This window comes from Chironomus tepperi, unplaced genomic scaffold (assembly GCF_022539635.2).
Source record: "Chironomus tepperi strain 1889 unplaced genomic scaffold, CSIRO-AGI_Ctep_v1 contig_85, whole genome shotgun sequence".
In the NCBI taxonomy this organism is placed as follows: domain Eukaryota; kingdom Metazoa; phylum Arthropoda; class Insecta; order Diptera; family Chironomidae; genus Chironomus; species Chironomus tepperi.
This window is the reverse complement of record NW_027226207.1, coordinates 3,254,235-3,275,743: the sequence shown is the minus strand read 5'-3', so window position 1 is coordinate 3,275,743 and position 21,509 is coordinate 3,254,235. Positions and strand designations below refer to the sequence as shown.

Genomic DNA, 21,509 nt, shown 5'->3' with positions numbered 1-21,509 from the left:
TCGAATAAAGAGATCAGTTCTTCAAGCCTGTCTTTGTAGATGGTAAAAGATCCCGAGAATGGCAAAAATAACTCGTTTAAAGATGCTGTTAATAGAAACAATAATGCATTTGGTATATGAAATTGGCAAGCGATAACCAGCGATAGGATCAGTTTCAGGTGACATCTGAGAAATGTCATGGATCACAATTGATCTGTACGACCAACGAAGTAAGTAAGTATGTGAGTAAAGAGATTCCATGCTATGTCACTAAATTCAACAAGCACTCAGCGAAGATGAAGTGATTATCATTCCAAAAACCAACCTCAAATTTGCTATCAAAAATGGAAAGTTTGAGAAAATAAAAAAATTCAATCAATATGTCCAACAATAAACCACACAAATGACCTTTCCAAATGATATTTTGTCACTAGCTTGTTTAAAAAGTAAAAATCTATTAGCGCTTCATTATAATTTATTTATGGTGATAAATGGACAAATATAAAATGCTTAATCGGCACCCAGTTTTGAGCGAGTATTTACTCAAAAGAAATATATTTTTTGGCAACACGTAGATGGATGTCTTGATTAATAGGAAATTTATGTGCCTTTTCGCATTCATTAAGCGAATTTGAGTATACAATTTTTTTTTTGGGTATTTGCTCTATACAATACCTGATCAAGAGGTGATAATGGCTTTATTGACTTATTTTTTTCTGTATCACATTCTCAATCAGCTCAATGAGTATCGGATCCATTTATGGTGATACGAATATGATACAAAATTATCGATAAACATGCGAAGTCGTTGATTGAAGCGATTTATTTAGGTGATTTTGAATGGGAAACGATTTGGTCGTTGAATTTTGGTTCCGTTCGGAATAATGAAAAATTTTCAAATTTTTAAAAAAATTTAAAATGAAAAAAATGGAAAAATTGTAAAATTAAAATTGAAAAAAATTTGAAAAATTTGAAAAATTTGAAAAATTGAAAATTTAAAAATTAAAAAAAAAAAAAAATTGAAAAATTTAAAAAAAATTATTTTGAAAATTGTATAATTTATTAGAATTTAAAATATTAAATTTAAATAAATTAAAGAGAATTTAAAAAAAAATTGAAAAAACTTAAAAAATTTCAAATTTCAAAAATTAATAAAATCCTGAAATGAACGATTCCTTAGTCCAGTCCAGTCCATTTTATCCAATCTTATAAATCTACCAAAAACAATATTTTAAACGATAATCATTAATGTAGATATTTACACACCAACAGATGTTAACTATATCAACTGGCGCCCACAATATTTCATAATTTACCTTTTTTGAATCTAAAACATATGATGTTAATGATCATAATAATCCTATAAAAAATGTTTATTATTTGAAAATTAGGCACGCTCTGAAGAATTCCAGTTCAATTCCAAAGAACATTTTCGCGATCATTAACAGACAGCTTTGAGGATGTCACACCTTTCATATAAATAAACTTAAGCTATAATATTTCGAAGTTTGCAAGGTGATCGACATTGTGTAGCCAAATTTTTGACATTAGAGATTTATGCTTTTTGAATGGTAATTTTTCAGATCTTAGATGTTGAGGTAAATTGCTTTTTGTACTAAAGATGCTGCAAGACAGTGATGTCCAACCTTTTTTGGGTCATGGCACACCATTATTGGTAAGGTACAACCAAAACTGCATTAAGAATCTGTTCAAGACTTTCTCAAAAAATGTCGGGTACACCCTAGCGAGCCGCGGCACATAGTTTTGACAACACTGCTGTTAGTGGTAAAAATTGAATAAAATTTGTTAAGTTCTAAAAAAAAGCGATTTATAGCTTCAAGATTTTCGGATTGAATTTCATAGTCGGATTAAGATGTATAGCAATACTGCAAATTATTTCATGGTTTGTTGGAATGAAGGTCAAGTTAAGGATTAAATTGAACATCTTAATAACAGATAAATGCTTCAATAAAGCACATAATCACTTGTACATTTGACTGGAAACGTGTGTTTTTATTTGAGAGTCGGAAGTTCAATTCCTACAATTATTGAATTTCCGATTTTATAATGACTGCAATTTTAGGAAGTGACGCACAAATCTTGCAGAATTGTTGGCATAATTGTGTCTTTTTCGGATGCTTTGTATGTTCGATTCCCACAATTGAAATCCTTACATGTCGTTATGACAATACTTTGAACAATTCTCATAAAATCACAGGAAAAGTCACAAACTATTGTAAATCCAATAAAATCTCATCAAAAATCCACAAGTGGCGTAGAAAATCAGTCAAAATATTTCTCAAATGACTCACAACATTCCTCATTCATAGACAGCACCCGAAAATTAATTGAATTAAGCCAGCAATTCATTCTCTATGTATGCCATAAATTTTATCAATTTAAGCTTCTTACTTAACCAATTTAACAACGTAAATGACTGGGAATTGTTGAGAACAACAGAATCGGAAGTGAAGAATTGAAGACGTTTTATTGTGCAATAATTCGCAAATTTTTTAAGGCAATGAAGCAAAATGACTAGACATAAAGCTAAACTTTTTGTCTCCAAATCTATTAGAGATGTTGTTTGCCTCCACTTACGTCTTCAAATTCAGTCATTCAGTCATGCGTTTGAAAAAAAAAATCATAAAAAATTTTGATTTATTAGCGTCGCTTCTTATTTCTGTTAAGCCATACTGATTTGTATTCATAAAAATAAATGGAAGGCATCGATTTACTGCAAATTTATTAAAGGGTATTACCGAATAATTAACAAGCTGATGACAAAATTCAAATTGATGAATCAATAGACGGTGATTTATGTCGAAAATCTTTAAGATGACATCAATGTTTATTCTGTGGCTTCAGATGTGTTTTATTGATTGTTTATGTAACTGCTTAATTAAAATCCATTATTAACAATTTTCATGGATTTTAGACACGCACATGCAAAAAACTATACAGGCGGGAGATAATTTGAACTTGAACTCCTTTGAATGATTTTTGGACGGTTGCTGCTAAGAGAATTTAATTATTATTTTGAGGGATAAGTGAGTATTTGATTTGGATGGGATGGTAGATGTTGAGATTGAAGGGGACTTGATAGACATGAAATATGGCTTCAATTAAAATTTCCTATTCATCCATTAAATTTGAAATTATTTTGACCGTTATTTTTCAAAAATATTTTGATCGTTATTTTTTAATTGAAATTTCCAAAAATTAATTTTTTGTTTTGGCAACTTGATTAACTCCATCCAATGAACATTAGATGTCCAAAAACAATAAAATCTCATTTCCACAACCCAAAAATAATCTGTAACTCAATCACATATTAGGCTTTATTGCCCATCCTCCATATCTATCCATTAAAATCCCATGTCTAATTTTCGCAAATCTAAAAACATTTTTACGACTGCAGATCCTATGACCTGTTGGTAGTTCCAATAAAATTTATTATTCCTAATCAAAATTATTACATAAAATCCAATTAAGACCCGTTGAGTTTCCTGCTTTCATCATTAACTCCTAATAATTTATATAAATCAGAAATTTAATCAATTTTGATCAACAGATTTATTAGCGTAGCTAGTTATCTATTTCGCACAACTTTCTGCACTGCGGGAATTGATAATAAAATAGGAAATAAATCGATTAAATTTGAAACTTTATAGAGGAATATTTTAGTAGTTTTTGATCGATTTTGGTAGCTTATAAAATCAAATTTGGTTTATGGATGTGGAATATGGTTATGGACTGTCGTTAATGAGAATATTTAATTTTGGAGTCGTTAAAAAGAAATGGCCAGGGATGACAATTTTGGAATTTGAAGGCAAAATTTGAGATTCGAACAGAAAAAAAAGTAAATTTACCAAATTATTTCAAAATAGAGCGTTAAGAATTTTTTATTCAAAATTACAAATTGTGAGATTTGAACTCAAGACTGCTTGATAATTAAGCAGTACTATAATTGCAAGATGATACAGAATGCAAGATCTCTGCACTATCAAGCATATTCAATTGTACTTTAGTCAAATGGCAAATTTACCATCAAATTTATATAAAGTCACTCAATAACCTGAATCCAAAAAGTCGCATCTTCTCAAACATTACAGCCAACACAATCCAAACAAGATCCTCAAACGTCATACAAATATTCATCAAATGAAAGTCAACTGCAGAACAGTTGGCGCCCATGAAGAATAACCACAATAATTTAAATGAGAATAGCCTCAAAACAGCATCATCATTTGCCATTTCAACACATACATCCTCTACTGCAGACAAATATTTTTACCTTATTAATACAAAAACACATCAAACAACAGGTGTGTGCATGTATATGCAGTACTGCTGCTACTTCCATAGGAAATAAACAAAAGAAAAATTCTGCAAAACTAGAAAATGGAAATCCGTTCAATCACATCTGACCGCATGATCAATTATCACATTTGTCAGTCTTTAAACAATTAACACCCCTCATATTAGTCACAATAACAATGGATGTAACAACAACAATTAATCCCTAGAAAAATTGACTTTTTGTTTGAAAAACGAAATTGTTTCCACACGAATTGTCGATTCCATACTTTTTGTGTTATTTGTTGTCGAATAGATGAAAAAAGAAAAAAAAAATAATAAAATTTTATTGAAAATTAATTTAATGCAAATCCTTCCATTCATTGAAGCATTCACGTAGTGAAGAGAGAGGCAATAAAGAGCAATAAGAATTGTCCGTGTGTATTTTTTTAATCCCGAACAGCTGTTTAAAAATTTTGTATTCCAACGACAAAAGAGTCTCTTTTTTTCTAAAAAGATTTCTATAATTGTGTGTGCCTTACGGTGACAAAATGATCAACACACCGGAGGCTTAATACACAAAAAACTTTATTTTATGAGATTTCAATCTTAATGACATTTAGTCGTGTCAAATTTAAAAGGATTTGGATCAATGAATAATAAAATTATAAAAAAATAAAATGTTCTTCTCTGTTGAATGGCTAATGACCATTGAGGCTGTTCCTTTGAGGGTCGATCGGAAATGATGTCTGAATTTGCGGAGTATCAAGGGTTTTTTATTGGCAGCAAAACCGTTTTGAGGAGATAAATTTTTGTACTATGTACATATGTTTAGGGCAGTGGTGAGCAGCCTGTGGGGGCAGTATGGATAGCCTAATGTGGGCAACCTGGTGCAGGCAACCCAGTAATGTGCTCACTAGCTTGCCGTCAATCTTTTTTGTCCAAAGTCATGAACCTCGTTCGTTTTCGGAAGTTGCTTGTCATTCAGATGGGCCGCGGCACAAAGACCGGTCACCACTGGCGTAAGGTCTTCGAAAACAATCAAAGTGGAAAAACCACTTGCATGGACGCTTCTTGATTATTAAGAAGTCCTTTAATGAATCAATAACTCATGGAAAGACGCTGAGATGGCTCGATAGAGATGGCAGTCCTCTTGGCTTTAGTAATTGACAAGCGGCAGTCAGCGATAGAGCCAGCTGCAGACGTAAATTAATGTAGGCCTTGGCTCACAATTGATCAGTACAGCCAGTGAAGTAAGTAACTTAATTAATCAAATTCAATTTTATATTTCCTTCCATCATTTTTAAACGACCCCCTACCTACACTAAAGGTAAAAGGGAATATAATCGACAAAAAAATCATGAATGAACTGGCAAAAAAAACTTGTTCCTGATAAAATGAATGTGACAGGGATTTTCATTAATCAAAGAGAAAAGGAAATGTGTGGATTTTTAATGCAGTTGACATGTTGCAGTTTTTGGACGTGAAATAATGACAAATTTTTGAAAAAAATAAAAAAAATCTTGTTTGTTTGGCACGGCTGCTTTTTTCCCAAATTGGATTAAAGCAAATTTTATGTAACCTTTTTATGCATTTTGAATAATTTAGATGAATTTTTTAAATGGATGATGTTGATTGCAGTGTCAGTAATGAAAATGGAAGTTTTTAGTAATTTAGAAAGGGGTGAAGATGAATTTTTCTGGTCATGTCCAGTAGCATTAAAGTTTAATTTGAATAAAATTGAATATTCGGATAGATAGAACTTGTTTTTTTCAATATATTATGTAATTTTGATGAGGGATTGGGTTGGCATACATAGTTTGTGGCATGAATTCATTGACCCGGTTTATTTTATTTGTTACAAATTGCAGTTTTAGTTCTGGATAATTTTTTAATGAATTTAGATGTTAGATGGATGTTTGTGAACAATACTCAATTAGTAGTGATCTACGTACATTGAAATTGTGTGCATCCAGCTGTTAAGGTAGTGTACACTATTCTAGAACCTGCGAGGTAGCTCTATACTTACTATATGGGTTCGAATCCATCTACTAACTTGGTAACATGAGTTTAAGCTTCACATTGCAGCATACGACCCCTATAATTACCCAATTATTCAAGGAACTTCCACAATAAGAACTAAACGACAATACTTAACCAGTTTTTAATCTCAAAATTTATTCAACAAAAGTTCACTCCTCTTTGAAATTAGTCCGGAAAATACATAAAAAAATAAATGCTCAAACAAAAGAGCTACTTCTGCATTTCCTTTTGAACTGCATCTTTAATTTACATCACAATAGTGTTCATTCCATCTCTCACACGTTAAACGTAGTCATAAAACCAACAGTTATAAGCAATAAAACAATTGGAAACATCGGAGCATAAATTTTTAGCATAAAGTTATGCTGGCTCTCATTTTGACTCTCTTTTATGTTTAATGTTTGAGTCTTTAGCAGTAAACATTGAAATATGTTGAAAAACATTCAAAATCATATGATTCAATGTTTTGTTGAAGAATATTGAATGTTTTATATCCAAAATCCATTCAACATTCTTCATATATCACAATGTTTCAATGTTTCATTCAATGTTTTAATATCCACAGTGAGAAGAGAGATCCTCAATTTACTCATTTAGTCGAGTTCGGTGATTCGAATCGGTAGGTAAAGGAAATTTTACGCTCGCATAATCGTAAAAATACAAGACAAGACATTTGTGAGAACCAAAAAAAACTTTGTTGTGTTATATCGAAAATAAAGGATTTCCAAATTGTGAAGTGAATTTTATTTTTATCGGTTTTTTGAGTGAATTTGTGAATTTTAAAAATTTTTACATTGAAGTAAGCTGTGAAAAAAATAATTTTTTGTGAAAATAAAAAGTCCATTAAAAGGAAAAAGGCAAAAAATAAAGTGAATTAAATATTTAAAAAGGTGAAAGAAATTCCATTGTGAAGAAAATAAAATAATAAATTATTAAAAATTTAGAAAATAAAAAAAAGGCAAGAAAAGAGTGAAAAGTGAGTTTTGTGTAGAACAACAGCAAGCAAAAAATAAAATAAAAAGGTGGAATATTTTCAATTATTCAGTAAGGATCGTAGACGGATTAAAAATTAACAGAGAGAAATTTTATAAAAGATATCGTTCGGATATACTCACTTGATATTGGATTTATTTTTAAATAATTCAACATAAAAAGCCTGGTAAGTGACTCCACTTGAAATATCTTTATGTTATCAAATAAAAAAGGAAATTTTTCTCTTAAAAAGTGAATTTTTTTTGTATGTCGCCAGAAAATTAAAAGTAAAAGCGGAAATAGAAAAAGGTCAGAGTTGAATGCACAACGAGTACTGTTAGTGTCATATTAAGTAGTTCCCTTTCTTTTTCGTTGTCATACTCGATAACGATATTGGAGAAAATTGTACATATAAAAAAATTATTTTGAGAGTCCTTCAAGTGCCAATCAAATAACAAATTTTGTTCACTCTCCACATGTCAAGTATGGAAAGAAAGAATTTTTTTATTCTTCTCTGTTTTGTTTTGTTCCTACTGAGGTGGGAATGATAAAAAAGAATTTCTGTCAATTTAGAGCAGAATGAGCTCATCTGCCCGAGTGACATAGTGATAAATTTTAATTTGAGGATTTGAGCGGTTTTTGGACTGTTCTGGATCAAATTGACATGATTTTTTGGATTTTTGAGATTTTTTGAGACTTTAGCATATTTATTGGATTTAAAGGTTTTAGTGAAAGTGCAATTATTTGTGACCATTGAATACTAAGGTTCGTTTGGGTATGTCTTGAAGATAACCCATAAAAACCTCATATTAAGTCATAAAGGAGAAGCTTAGAGAATTATTCCTAATTATACCATCGGCTTAGAGTCTGATAGGGACTTAGTGATACATAGAATCAGTGACGTAGCTATGACTAGATGACTAGGGCCTGGTTCTTAACCATGTATTACAATAAGACCCCAAAACCTCATAAAAGTATTGAAAATTGTACAAAAATCAGTGCTGAACCTCCTCAAAAGGACCTTAAAATTAAACATCATTCCCAACAGTCACCAAATCTCATATACTACTCGGCAAACTACTCGATTTATATTATGATTATAGGCGTTCTCATAAATTGTGTGTGATTTCTTAAATTGCCATTTACAACACGATTTCATTGTGCGTCTGATTTTTATAGGCGAGATTTATCCCACTTGTCACACAAGTATCTTGTATTATGGTTATAAGAATATCAATTTTGATTGAATCAAGGAATGAAAAAATTGTAGTTGATAACGTTGACAGTTCTTCATATTTAATCTGTAATTCCTTATTATTATTATTATTTTAACTTTCTTTACTGATGACACAGTACAAATAAAAAGTGAGGGTGACTTTTCCCATTCTGTGTCGTGTACATAAATTAAATTCCTTCTGCTCCTCATCTACCACTGCTGCTGCTGCTGCTGTTCTTGATGTTTCCGAACAAAAAAAGAAAGAAAGGCAGTGAGAATGAAAAAACATGGAAATTTTTGCTAATTTAAAAGTCATGGATTTAATTAAATTGAATTAATCATAAAAAAAAATTAATTTATGTGCTGGTGAAATTGAAAAAGTTTTCATTCCTTCTTTTCACTGTGTTTTGGATATAAAAAAAAATAAACAGAAATGAATAAGAAGAAGAAAGTTTTGGAAATAATATCGAGATTTTTCATGATTTGGATTGAGTGGCTTCATATGCTTAATGATTTTGCGGAAAATTGTGATTTAATAATGATGAAATTTTATGAGATTTGGGAGGAATTTTGAATGAGATTTGAGAAGTTCTTGGAAAGAAATGAAGTGAAATTCTCTAGAATTGTTTAAAAATATTTTTAATTATTATTAAATCAAGTTTCTGATAGAAATTACTAAGAATTTGAGAATTGAATAGACTTAACCAAAATTTAATATTTTAATAAATTTTAAAATTGTTAAAAAAATATAAAAATAATTTAAAAAAAATTTGAAACTTTTAAAAAAATTCAAAAAATTGTTTTTAAAAAATTTAAAATTCATTTCAAAATTCAAAAAATTGTTTTTAAAAAATTCAAAATTTATTTTAAAATTAAAAAAAAATCAAAATTTTAAAAATCTTTTTAAAAATTAAAAAATTTTATACTTTTTAAAATTTAAAAATGAATGAATCAAGTTTGAAAAAAGACAATTTTTATCAATTTGACATAATTTTCAAACAAACACCAATAAAAATTCCATCTAAATAATTTAAAATCCATTCAAAATCAACAATTTAAACTCCCTCAACTATCAACAAATTTCCCTTTTATTCATGCAATATTCCATTAAATATTTAGCAATTCATTCAAGTTCCTTTTTTTTTTTTGCATGACAAGAATTGCAAATTTAAGTTCACCGCAATCAAAAGTTTGAAGTGAAATAACGTAAAAGTTTTTGGAAAAGTTTTTTATCTTGACGTAAAATTTCAAAAATGAAAAACCCAAATTGTGGCTTAAAAACTCTATAAACATTAGCAATTGAACGAAGTTTTGAGGTGAAAACAGTTTATGTTAAGAGATGTGAAGATTTTTGAGTTTGAATTCTTGAATGAAATTTTGAATTCTTTTCTTGAAATTTAAATTGTAAATATTTTTTATTTTTTTTTTTTAAACAAAAATCAAATTTTAATTTTATTAATTTTTTAATTTTTTTTTCTTTAATTTTTAAGTTTGCCAATTTTTAAATTTCGTAACAAAAATTTAATTTAAATTTTTTTAAATGTTTTCTTACTTTAAAGTTTGAAATTTTAAAATATTCAAATTCAGTTTTCCAAATTTTTTAAAATTCAAAAATCTTTAAAAATTTATAAAAGTCAAGAATAAACTTGGAAAATTATCAATTTATAAAATCTTTAAACAAAAGAAATATTTCAAAAAATGTTCACAAAACCTTAAATTTCTCATTATATTAAAAATATTCCTCGACAAAATAAAACCCACGACTTTATCAAAACGATATCAAATTTGATATCCTTGAAAATTGTTCCTTCAACATCTTGTAAACACTTCTCAAAAACAAATTCGCTTTTCATTTCAAAACTTTTAAAACAAAAAAAATTTCGACATTTTAATTTCTCAACATTACGCCTAAAACGCTCAATCCTCTAAAAAGTTATTTGATATTGTTTTTCAAAGTATTATTTCCTTAACTTTTTGCTTTTTAAAACATCCAAAATTTTTCTTTTAAAAGCTATTTATGAAATGCCCAAAGGTGAATGAAAATGTTCTCGAGAATATTTTTTTATTGATTTTTTTTATTTTTTTTATTTTTCATTCAATGTTCTTGAAAATATAAAGAATGGAAATTGCTTTTCTTTAGTTGAAGCATGTGGCTTCTACTTATTTGACTTTCAATTTTTGATAAGCCTTAGTACTGAGAAATTGTGTAGAATCATTTTATTAAGGGTTTTATAAATACTCTTTTGAGGGGGTATTGTGGGACTATTTGAGAATATTTCATTTTATTTTGGATGTATCTGTGCTGTAGAATTGGTTGTGCTGAATTTGAAGATCAATTGTGATTATTGGGGGCTCTTTGGGAGTATTTGAAGCTGGTTTTACAGCTTAGTACTGTTGGTTGATTATCAATACTAAGTGTAGCACTGTGCAGCCTTTGTGGTAAGCCTCTCGCATTTCTAAATAATTTTAGTGGCACACTAGCGTTCCGTAGCACACAGGTTGCCCATCACTGCTTTTAAACCTTTTTGTTAAACATCAAATCACAATTACTGCCCTAAGCAGTAAAATCTAGTTTCTGGGACGCCGTTAAGTTGCCATGTTGACAACAAGACGTTCTGGTGTCCTGAAGACAACATGTAGGTAGATTTCGGTTAATTTTAAGACGAATATAAAGTCACTGCATCGTACTATTCGGGAAAATCTCTCTTCATTCTCAAAATCCTCAAATTTGACTCAATTTTCCTTCATCTCAAAAAGAATCTTAAACATAATAAATCTCCACCCTATGCCTGCATCAGCTGAAAAATATAAAAAAAAATTCAATCCACTTTAATTTGTTTCTTCTGAATGACTTCTTATTTATAAGAAATAAGAATATCCGTGTTGTTTATTTGATCATGCGGTTGCCCTACAATCCTACATCTAGTCGAAGTAGAAGTCAATTAATTTTAAAATTGCTTGAAAAAAATCAATTTTACGCTAAATATTTCATATTTCTTTGTGTACTTCCCTCAGAGTTAATTCTGCACGCGTTGCGTTTTTTCAGTAAAATTGAAGTTGTGGAATTTTTAAAAATTTAATAACAATTTTTGAGCAGCTCAAGAACCCCTCAAAATAATAAATTTTCCTTAGAAAAAAAAATTGAAAAAAGAAATCATATGGAATGGCTGAAAGGGGAAAGGAAATCATTTAACCACATGAATAAGTGAGCAAGTGTCCCGATTTGATTGTATCATTATTATAGTCAATATCATATATATTTTAATTAAATATTATTATTATTTGTCATATTTCGGTCTATGACTCTATTGCTGCGTTTATTTTATTGATTTTTCCTCACATTTTCCTTCTTTTTTTTACACATAAAAAAAATCTACATTTTCACTAGCATGAAGGAATTATGTGCGTGGGGTTCATATATATTACACACAAATTTCATTCATTCTTTATCCCCCCTCGGTTTAGCATTAAAATGAAAGTAAAATCATGATTTGTTTGTCACAAAAGCTCATTGCTCGTTGCTGATTATATTTTTTGACATTTTTTTTTTCTTCCCTTCCTTAGCTCCTCTGTCCTATAATAATAAAATAATCATAAACATAATGATATCGACATTTTCTTAAATATATTCGTTATATACGAATAAAAATGAGGATAAAATGGTATGTGGGGTCGACTGTAAATGATGTTCATCAAAGTTAATTTTTCAAAATTTTCAAAACCGTTAAATTTTTCAAATTTTTCAAAGCCGTTAAATTTTCAAATATTTTTTGATCGTTAAATTTTTAAAAAATAATATTTTGACCGTTGAGCTGTAAAAATGCACTTCCTAGCCACATACGTTGCCATCATTAGCGCACATCCCCCCCATGTAACTCAATGTTATGATTTTACCATGATGGATAAATTATTATGTTGGATATAAACAAGCAAAATTTTCTTGTTGTGATATATGACGGCGCATTTCTTCAAATTATATGAGGAAAGGAAAAAAATTATTATTTGTAATGAGAGATTTCACAGATATTAATAATAAAATATTTTTGTGTCATATTAATAACGATAATTTTATGTTGGATTAATGAAAAATTCTTGCTGTGGAAATTCATCATCATGATTGAAAAATTACGGGATTTAGTGAAAATTAAATGATGAGTTTAAATTATTAGATGTTTAAAAATTGAGCTATAGAGATGAAGTGATGTAGAAATGACAGATTACTTTATGTAGGGCTTAAATGAAAGATTCTTATGAGATGTTTTGAAAATTATGCATGATTTATGGATGGTGACATGGATACTAGATGTTTTTGAATGTTGAACTAACTTCTGAATTAATTTTGTGAATTTTAAAAGAGAATTTATGGTTTCATAAATTTAACGGTTTTTTGAAATTCAGAAAATAACGTTCATCAAAAATTTGAATTTTCTAAGTCATTTTAACAAGATTTGAATTCAAAAATTCCGTTAGTTTCCTGAACACTCAAAAAACTGCTACAATATTCAATAAAACAGACATGAAACTATGTCATCATATCAGCCATTACAAATCCAATAAATTTACTTAGTATTAATTGAATTCCATCGAAATAATAAAAAAAAAAAAGTTAAATGATTAATTGATTCAGATGTAAAAGAATTAGTCGATTAATAGCTCCGAAAATTCCATTTGTCAGGAAATGTTTCACACCGTTTCAATAATTAATTAATTTATTTCCAGAAACAATAAAAAACTATTTCGTATAATGATGGAAATTACCGAAGGACAATATAGTCAATAATAGTAATGACTCTAACATTCTTTTACAGTTGTCACTGTTCTCAATCGACTATAATTGATGAGTTTATGATCGTTTTTAGTGATGGGGTTGTTGGGCTGTGGTGTGGGTGTGTTTTGTGGTTTAAATGAAACTCTTATCTCAAAATTTCGATACATAACCTCAAAATTTTTATGCATAACCTCAAAATTTTGATACCTAACCTCAATTTAAAATCCCTAACCTCAAAATTTCAATTAGAAATTCCTTAGAAACGCGAAATATTGCAAAAAAGTAAAAAATTCAATATTGCACACCCCCGACCCCCAATCAAAACAAAACATCTCAAATCAACCCTACCAAAACAGTCTTGTTATTACTCATTCATCCACATAAAAAATATTTTTTCAATCTCTTCATTTTCCTGCATGTTTTTTTCAATGCCACGATTTTTTTACATCCAAAAGAAAATAAATGCCAACAAAAAATAACTTTTTTTGCATAAGAAAGTGAAATCATAACGCGGCATTGACACATCTTGAGACTTTACATAGGGGATGATGCCAAAAAAAAAAAGAAATTGGGGGGTTAAAAAAGTTGATTTTTTTTTTTTATTTTCTGAATGTCTATTTGTATATAGTCTCTATACAAATAAGGAAGATGGAAATTGTAGACATAAATTTATGCGCAATGAGAGGGATTACGGAAGCATGGAAAAAGAAATAAGCGAGAAATAATTTGAAGTCACAGCAGAACGAAGGATTTAAAAATAATATGCGGAATATGATAATTTACTTTGATAAACACCAACTTGTATGGCTGTATACAGGAGTGTATTTGGGTGTTTTGAGTACTATGCTAGAGTTTTTGAAGTACCAGATTGAACTTAATGCAGTCAGTCTTAGATTGAGCTTAGCATAGTACTAGATTGAACTTAGTCTAGTCCTAGATTGAACTCAGTACAGTACTAGATTGAACTAATTATTGATCTAAATTGAACTTTATGAAGTACTAGATTGAACTTAGTACAGTACCAGATTGAACTTCTTAACAAATGAATTCCCAAATCCATCCCTGGACTGCATTCACATTCGATTAAAGGTAGCATAACAACATGTGCCATTATTCCTCTTTCGAGTCATGCTTGGAAGTCAATTGATAAAGATAAAATGAAGAAAAAAAATTCTCATTTCTCAAGTTGAACTTTAACAGCAAGCATTAAGTCTTGTGAGATGTGAACAATAAGCTACGATATTATTTCTTATTGTTCCATAACTGTCTATATGTGTGGCAACAGTCGCTTATCAACAAGCTCGTCTCTATTCTTTAGCACTCGACTGAGCGATAGGAAAGAAAGACCTTTTTCAGTAACAATAAAGGAATGAAAAATCCATTAGCAAGCAATTATTTTACGACCCGTCGAATAGATGGACGGTAGGCGCGTATTGGGAATTCGAAAAAGTATAAAAAAAGAAGTCAAACAATCACTAAAATGCTCTGAAAACAGAAAGATAAACTTTTATGACGACGACTGGAATCGTAAAAGTGGAAAAATACAATTCAGAAGCTTCGACAGAAAAAAAAGAATGCCAGAGGCTGAAAAATCTGTTGACTCATAAAATTTGAACTTTTAAATGCTTTTATTTAGTTTTTTTTTGTGTATTATTGGAAAAATTTATCGTTTTCAGATTCGGAGACACAAATAAAAAGTTCAATGATTGACTTTCACATGTCGGTGATTTATGGAAGTGTGGAGGAACTAAAAAAATTAATTTTTTTGTATTTTCCTCATGAGAGATTTGAACTTTTTTTTTTGAAGACCCAGAGCGGATTTTATCTGCCCTTTTGTGTAGGAAAAAAGGAAATTTCCTTTTTTGGATGTAAAAAGAAGAATTTATTGGAAATGACTCGAAGAAAAGTTTTCGTTTTGGACGAGATTTTTTTCAATAAATTGTCAATTAGTGTTGAAATTGCTTCTGAAAAATTGATGAAAATTGATCGTCTGTCATGGAAAGTTTTAATGGCTGGAAATATCATTTTTTATTTGGAATTGAGTATTAATAATTAAAAGTTTTTTTGAGATTGTAGGAGGATTAAAGTATGGATTGATTGAAGATATATTTAAATATGTTTATAGAGCAGTTTTGTAGCTTAAGTTAGAGATTTTTTATTTAATAATTCATAATGAGATAGCTAAAATACGAGATATAGTCGTTTTAGATCAATAAACATGGGTTCAATTCCTATTTAATATTCCAATACAAATTTATTATAGTTTTTCTATTACTAGTTCGTTTTTTTTTTTTTCAAAAATTAAATCACTCCTAAAAACCTGCCGTAGTCACATAGCAGCAGTCTACCATAGCCATCTCCTCCACATCCACTCCAAAAAACTATCATCACCAACTAAAAAAAGTTAAAAAGTTTCAAATCAATTCATATAAAAAAAATATTCACTCCAATATCAATTGTCTCCAATCTCGCTGTCATTGATTCAATATCAATTGTAGACTCAGTGAGAAAGATAAAAAATGAAAAAAATAACAAAATCAGAAAGATAAAACAACGCAATTGCCTTTCTTTGTTGTCACCGAATTGCAACATCATGCGGTCATTCAATTGATTGGTTTAAAAAAATAAATATATGAAAAAAATATTGAAAGTTGACATTTTTGTTGTTGTTGTTGGCTAGGGGTGGGTTGTTGGAGAGATTTAAGAGGGTTGGTAAGGGACTACATAGGCTTAGCGGCAAAAATTAGGAACTCAAGTGAACAAAAATACATGTTAACTAGTTGAGGACAAGTTAATGTCCAGTTGAAGACCATATGGAGTTCATAAGGATTTTAAATAGCCTGCAAACACCTTGCGGCCTACAAATGGCGTCTTATGTCCTTAATATAATCTAAATGAGGTCAATCTATCTATAATTAAGTCATTAACTCAATTATGTTTCATAATTATGGAAACTCAATACCATCTTGTCCAAAAACAATGATTAATCCAATCCATCAACTACCCATCCCTTGCAATTATTTCAATCCTAAAAAAATCTTTATTTTTACTTTCATCGAGCATCAGTCGGCGCGTTGAATGAAGACAAAAAAAAAATTCACGACTAATGTGTTTGCCGTGCTATGCGAGAGCTGTCGACTCAACGCGGTAGGTCTATTATCGACAAAAAAAAAGTGATTGTCGACATGTCATCGATGTTTCCGTACACACAAAAAAACATTGTATAGAAGTAATACAAGACGGTGGAAGAAGAAAGAAAAAAAAAACTCATTTTATGTGAGTTCTGCACATAATAAAGTAATATAATGTAATGTAATGAATTACATATCGGAACAGGAACAACAAAGGCGAGAGACTTGCCTCGTACAAAAAAAAATTCGTCCTTCTTTTGTTTTTTCCACATTCTATTCGTGCTGATTCAGCTACAATTTATATACATTTTTTCGGTGATGAAATTTATGTGCTTAAAAGGGAGAAATTTATGTTTGTCAGTGAGAGGCAATAATCTATCCATTAAGATAATCGCATGGAACTGTTCATACTTGTCCTGGAAAAAAAAATTCTTGTCGTTTGATGTCGTTGTGTGTCCATAAAAAAATGTATATATTTTCGGGTGGCTGCTTTATGCCACTCTCCATTAATCTCGCATTTTTCTTCTTCCTTTCATCTCATTTTTTCTGCATTTTGTGCAAATTAAATTTTACTAAATTGCTTATTGTCTTCTTCTTTGGCTTGGCTCTTCTTTTTGTGTCATCGCCTTTGCTTATTTTTCTGATGAAGATGTAAAGATGTTGTCAGGGGAACTGCAGCTTAAGTTGTAAACAGCTTTTTTGTCTTCTGTAAACGTAATTTGTGTAGAAATTGTGGATTTTTCATTTTTTGAAAAACACGTGGTTTTTTTAAAGTATTAAATTGTAATTTTTGGCATTTTAGAGAGTTTTCTCGGTCTTAATTCAAATTTAAGCTGTTGTTGCCATTTTTTTCTACAATTTTAATGATACTTTGAGTCATAATAATGTTTAAATAAGAAAATATCATCAAAAAACTTTTCGAAGTGAGGAAAAATTTTAGAAGTTTTTTTTTTTAAATCCAAAAAAAACCGTTGAAATTTTGTGCACAACTTTTGCATTCTCAACTGAGTTCCAATTCCCCTTGATGTTGATTTTTTCATCATACTCAATTTTTCCACATCTTTTTACAGTCTTTATTACTTAATTTTTTTTTGTGGCTGATTTCAAATGGCAGATAATTAATCTTGTCATGTAGATGTTTGTTGTATGTTGTGATATGGACGGGATGAGAATGTCTTATGCCAACAAAAGAAATTATTTTGTTGAATAAATAAGGAATGGAAAGAAAAATTTACATAAAAATTGATTTGAGACGATACGAAAGAGAAGAATGAAGAAAGGAGGTCACAAACGACATTTTTTTGGCAGTTCTGAGGTTGTAAACTCTACATAACATGGGACTATGTCTTTCGAAAATTGAGAGAACATAAAAAAGGCTCATTTTGGAATTTTATTTCTCATGTTGATTTTTTTTTTTTTATTGCATCCAAAAATTGTAATGGGATGAAAGAATCAGAACACGAACGATGGAATCGACACACACAAAATAATATTGAATTTCAATAAAAAAGAATAAGAATAATAATAAAAAAAAGTTTATGTGTAAAGAATTGAAATTGAAAGAGAAACTTAGCACCTTGTTGGAAGCGTTAATCGATGACTTTTTTGGAGGTTTGGGAAAGCATAAAAAATTTGTCGTAAAAATATTTGCGAGTTATTTGGGTGGGCAACCTTCTTAGAAACATATAATGTTTCCCATGTGCCTTTATTCAACAAAATAACGAGAATGAGGGTCACTAGGCATCTCAAAGTAGGTTGGGGTAAATGCCTAAAATTCTTCACTCTCATGAGTCATCCAGCAAGTCCATAAAAATCACGCGAATCCCCTACATAAAAATTTGTCAAACATTCATTTTACTGCAGATTGAATTTCCATACAGCATATACTCAAAATAAAAAACGATCCATAAAATCATCCCATTCGTCTCAGCCATAACACAAAAAGAAAGAAGTAAAAGATTCATTCTGAGTCCGCTAATTCTTCGATTCTTTGAACGTACATCTAAAGATTTTCATGTTCATTAATTTTTATATCGATATAGTGAATAGCGCGAGAGCTGCAACAAGAATAATAATAGCATCAAAAAGAAGAAATCGAGCACAAATGAATGTTTTGTGTATTTTTATACTATATATTCTTTGGTGGTTCTGGCTTTTCTTTTCATCTTTCTCATTCCCCCTTCGTTTTTCTCACATCTCTTAACAATCTCCTGACATGTTGTCTTGAGGAAACTATTGGCAAGTATAGTGTTTAGCTTTTCGCGTTCAGTGACGTGAATAATAAACTACATTGCATGAGTTGTGAGGGAGATGCAGACAATTTGATTCGACTCTCGAGAATGAATGATTAATTTATTTTTTTGCAAACAAAAAAGTTCTCTTTGGGGTCAATTGCAAGTGACGTTACTCAATAATTAATAATTTAACATTTAAATGCTGTAATTGTCCTAATCAATTTCAGCATTGACTGTCTCAAAGCCATCGGCCCCATCTCTATCTCTTCCACAAGAGTGACATCACTTCCGCACGAACCCCATCTTCTTCTTCTCTTCATTCTCATCATCGGCATTTGTTTATCAATTTATTGTGTATAAGATGGCTTAAATTAGTTCGGAAAAAAGAGAAAGAAATTATTTCAATTAATGTGAAATGGAAACGACAAAGCAGTTCAAGGTTGATTCAATATCTTTTGCTCTCTTATTGCTGTTTGCCTAAAAATAGGCAGCAATAAGTTGATGTTGTGTGGGAGCAAATAAGACATTAAGATTACGATCTGATAACATTGATAAGAGATTTTTTTGTGGAATTTTTGGAAGTGTGAGAGAATTGCGTTGGATAGATGTTGTTGAAGTTTTAATGAATTTTTATATTTTAGGATGGAATTTTTGGGCTATGATGTCGTGAATTGGTTTATAGTCATGCTAATAGGAAGTTATGACACAAAGTATGAAGTCAATTCCCAAACCACCAAGCAAAACCATAAGAATTCATACCAAATCACATCTCATAAGCTCCTCATTTTCATGCACGTGTCTCTCAATCATACCACGATTCTATAAGCAGCATAAAAGTGCAGTACATCCAATTAAAAAAATAAATTAATATACATTTCCATATAATTACCGTACATACCCATACACAACCTCAATAATGGATATCATTTACTTCGCATATAATTTTACAAGTTTATGATATTCAATAATAATTAATATTGAGTATTAAATCACTTCCAAGTTATTAACGTTTCTACATTTTTATGGCTACATCACTGTTCGCAACATTGTTTAATAGCTTTAAAGTGATTTAGTATTCAATAAGTGAATATGTGACGCAATTAATAGATTTAAGTGATAAATTCTTTTAATTATCGGGTATAGGAGCGATATTAAGGCACGGATTAACTATGAGAGATACTTGTGGCTTGAACTTAATGACCTGATGTGCCAATAAATTTTAAAAATTCCTTAACATGCCATTAATAGTCTTTAAATCAGCTCAACCGACTTGTCATCCATAAACTCATACATTCATGTCAATATCCACAATTCAGACATTTGTCACCAACTCTTCACATCCATCACATTTCATGAATCAAAAAAATTTCGCATTTCTTTTATCGCCAATCTTCTTCTTCCTCCTCTTATTTCACTCAAACTATTAAGGTCAAAAAGAAGTAAATTGACATTTCCGATATACGTACAATAATACAGCTTACATACACTTTATATATATATATATATAGAAAACGACAGAGATCTCCAACATGTCATGTCAATTTGATTTAACATTTTTTATGCAATAGGTAAGACACGTAGCATTGTGAATGGTGCTTGAAACAATATCGAACGGACTTTTTAATTGAAATAGAGTTTGTATCAAGGATATGGCACTGCTAGGTGAAGGCTTCATACAAGTAGCTAATGTTTCGTCATTTCCTGTAATTGATACAATGGATTGTTTACTTCCTCAATAAATTGATACAATCTGATGAACTTTTGGGTCAATTTTAGGATTTTTTTTGGCACTAAAGCAGTTTACACATCGGAAATAATATTTTTGGCAAATCTATCCATCTCAATAGCTCTTTATTCGACTCAACAAAGAAACTATAACATTTCCTTTCCCATCCGACAGGTAGCAACTTCAAAAATAAATCAATAATCCAATTACCATTAAGAATTCGATCTTATCGCACCCCACACAGTCTACCTCCCATAAATTCATAAAAAAGTTATGTAATAATTCATTCATATTCTACGTCCCACATATTGTTCACCCAACAACCATACAAGTGTCATCCCATGGCAATTCCTTTACAAATCATCAAGTTTCATTAATTAAAACAAGAAGACACATGAAGCCATAAATGTGTGTGAAAAAAAAAAGTTTATTATGATTATTGTTTGTTGACAATCAATCAGAATATAAAAGAGACTTCCTTTGCATTTTGCGTACACAAAAATAAAGAGACGACAGAAACATAACTAAAGTTGAATATAAAGTTTTTGTGGTTTTTGGGGTGAGCTAATGGTCATATACAGTCATAAATGTTATCTAGAATGTCTTTTGGATAGGCACACAGCTTAGATCTATAAAAACCATCAAAATCTACAATATAAATCATGAAACTACAAAATTCTCCAAAACAGCCCATTGGCGCACCATCTGATCAAACATTTTATCATATTCGCGACATTTTTATGCAGTTCCATTATTGTGCAGCTCTTTTTTTGTGTCTTGCTCGAAGCGTGAAACCCATAAATCTTATTTTAAGAGATTAACAGAGAACAAAATGACAAAAATGGAATTCCTTCCTTCTCAAATGTGCTGTATGCGTTTCATATTGTCGATCATTCTTCTTCTTCGTCTTTGCCCAGCTATATTCGTTCTGTTCATCTCCACAAGATAATAAGAAAAGGAGAAAAAAGGAAAAAGAGATTGAATTAACAAGGCATTCACAATGTGAACAATATGACTGTATGTGCCTATATATCATGTCTGATGTGATATTATGTCAATATTTCTCTTCTTCTTTCTTTCTTTCCTCTTTCGTACTTAAGTGAACTCACTCATACTTGATCCAATAAACAATATCTTTATTTCT

At 30.0% G+C, this 21,509-nt stretch overlaps 1 protein-coding gene across 2 annotated transcripts in view; it reads left to right on the top strand.

The window, feature by feature from the left end:
* Nucleotides 1–6,930: 6,930 nt before the first annotated feature.
* sli (slit guidance ligand) overlaps nt 6,931–21,509 on the top strand; it is a 153,781-nt gene continuing 139,202 nt past the window's right edge. For both annotated transcript variants that reach the window (XM_070634239.1, XM_070634238.1), the window contains exon 1: nt 6,931–7,477. The gene's annotated coding sequence lies outside the window, so the exon portion shown is untranslated. The remainder of the gene's footprint in view (nt 7,478–21,509) is intronic.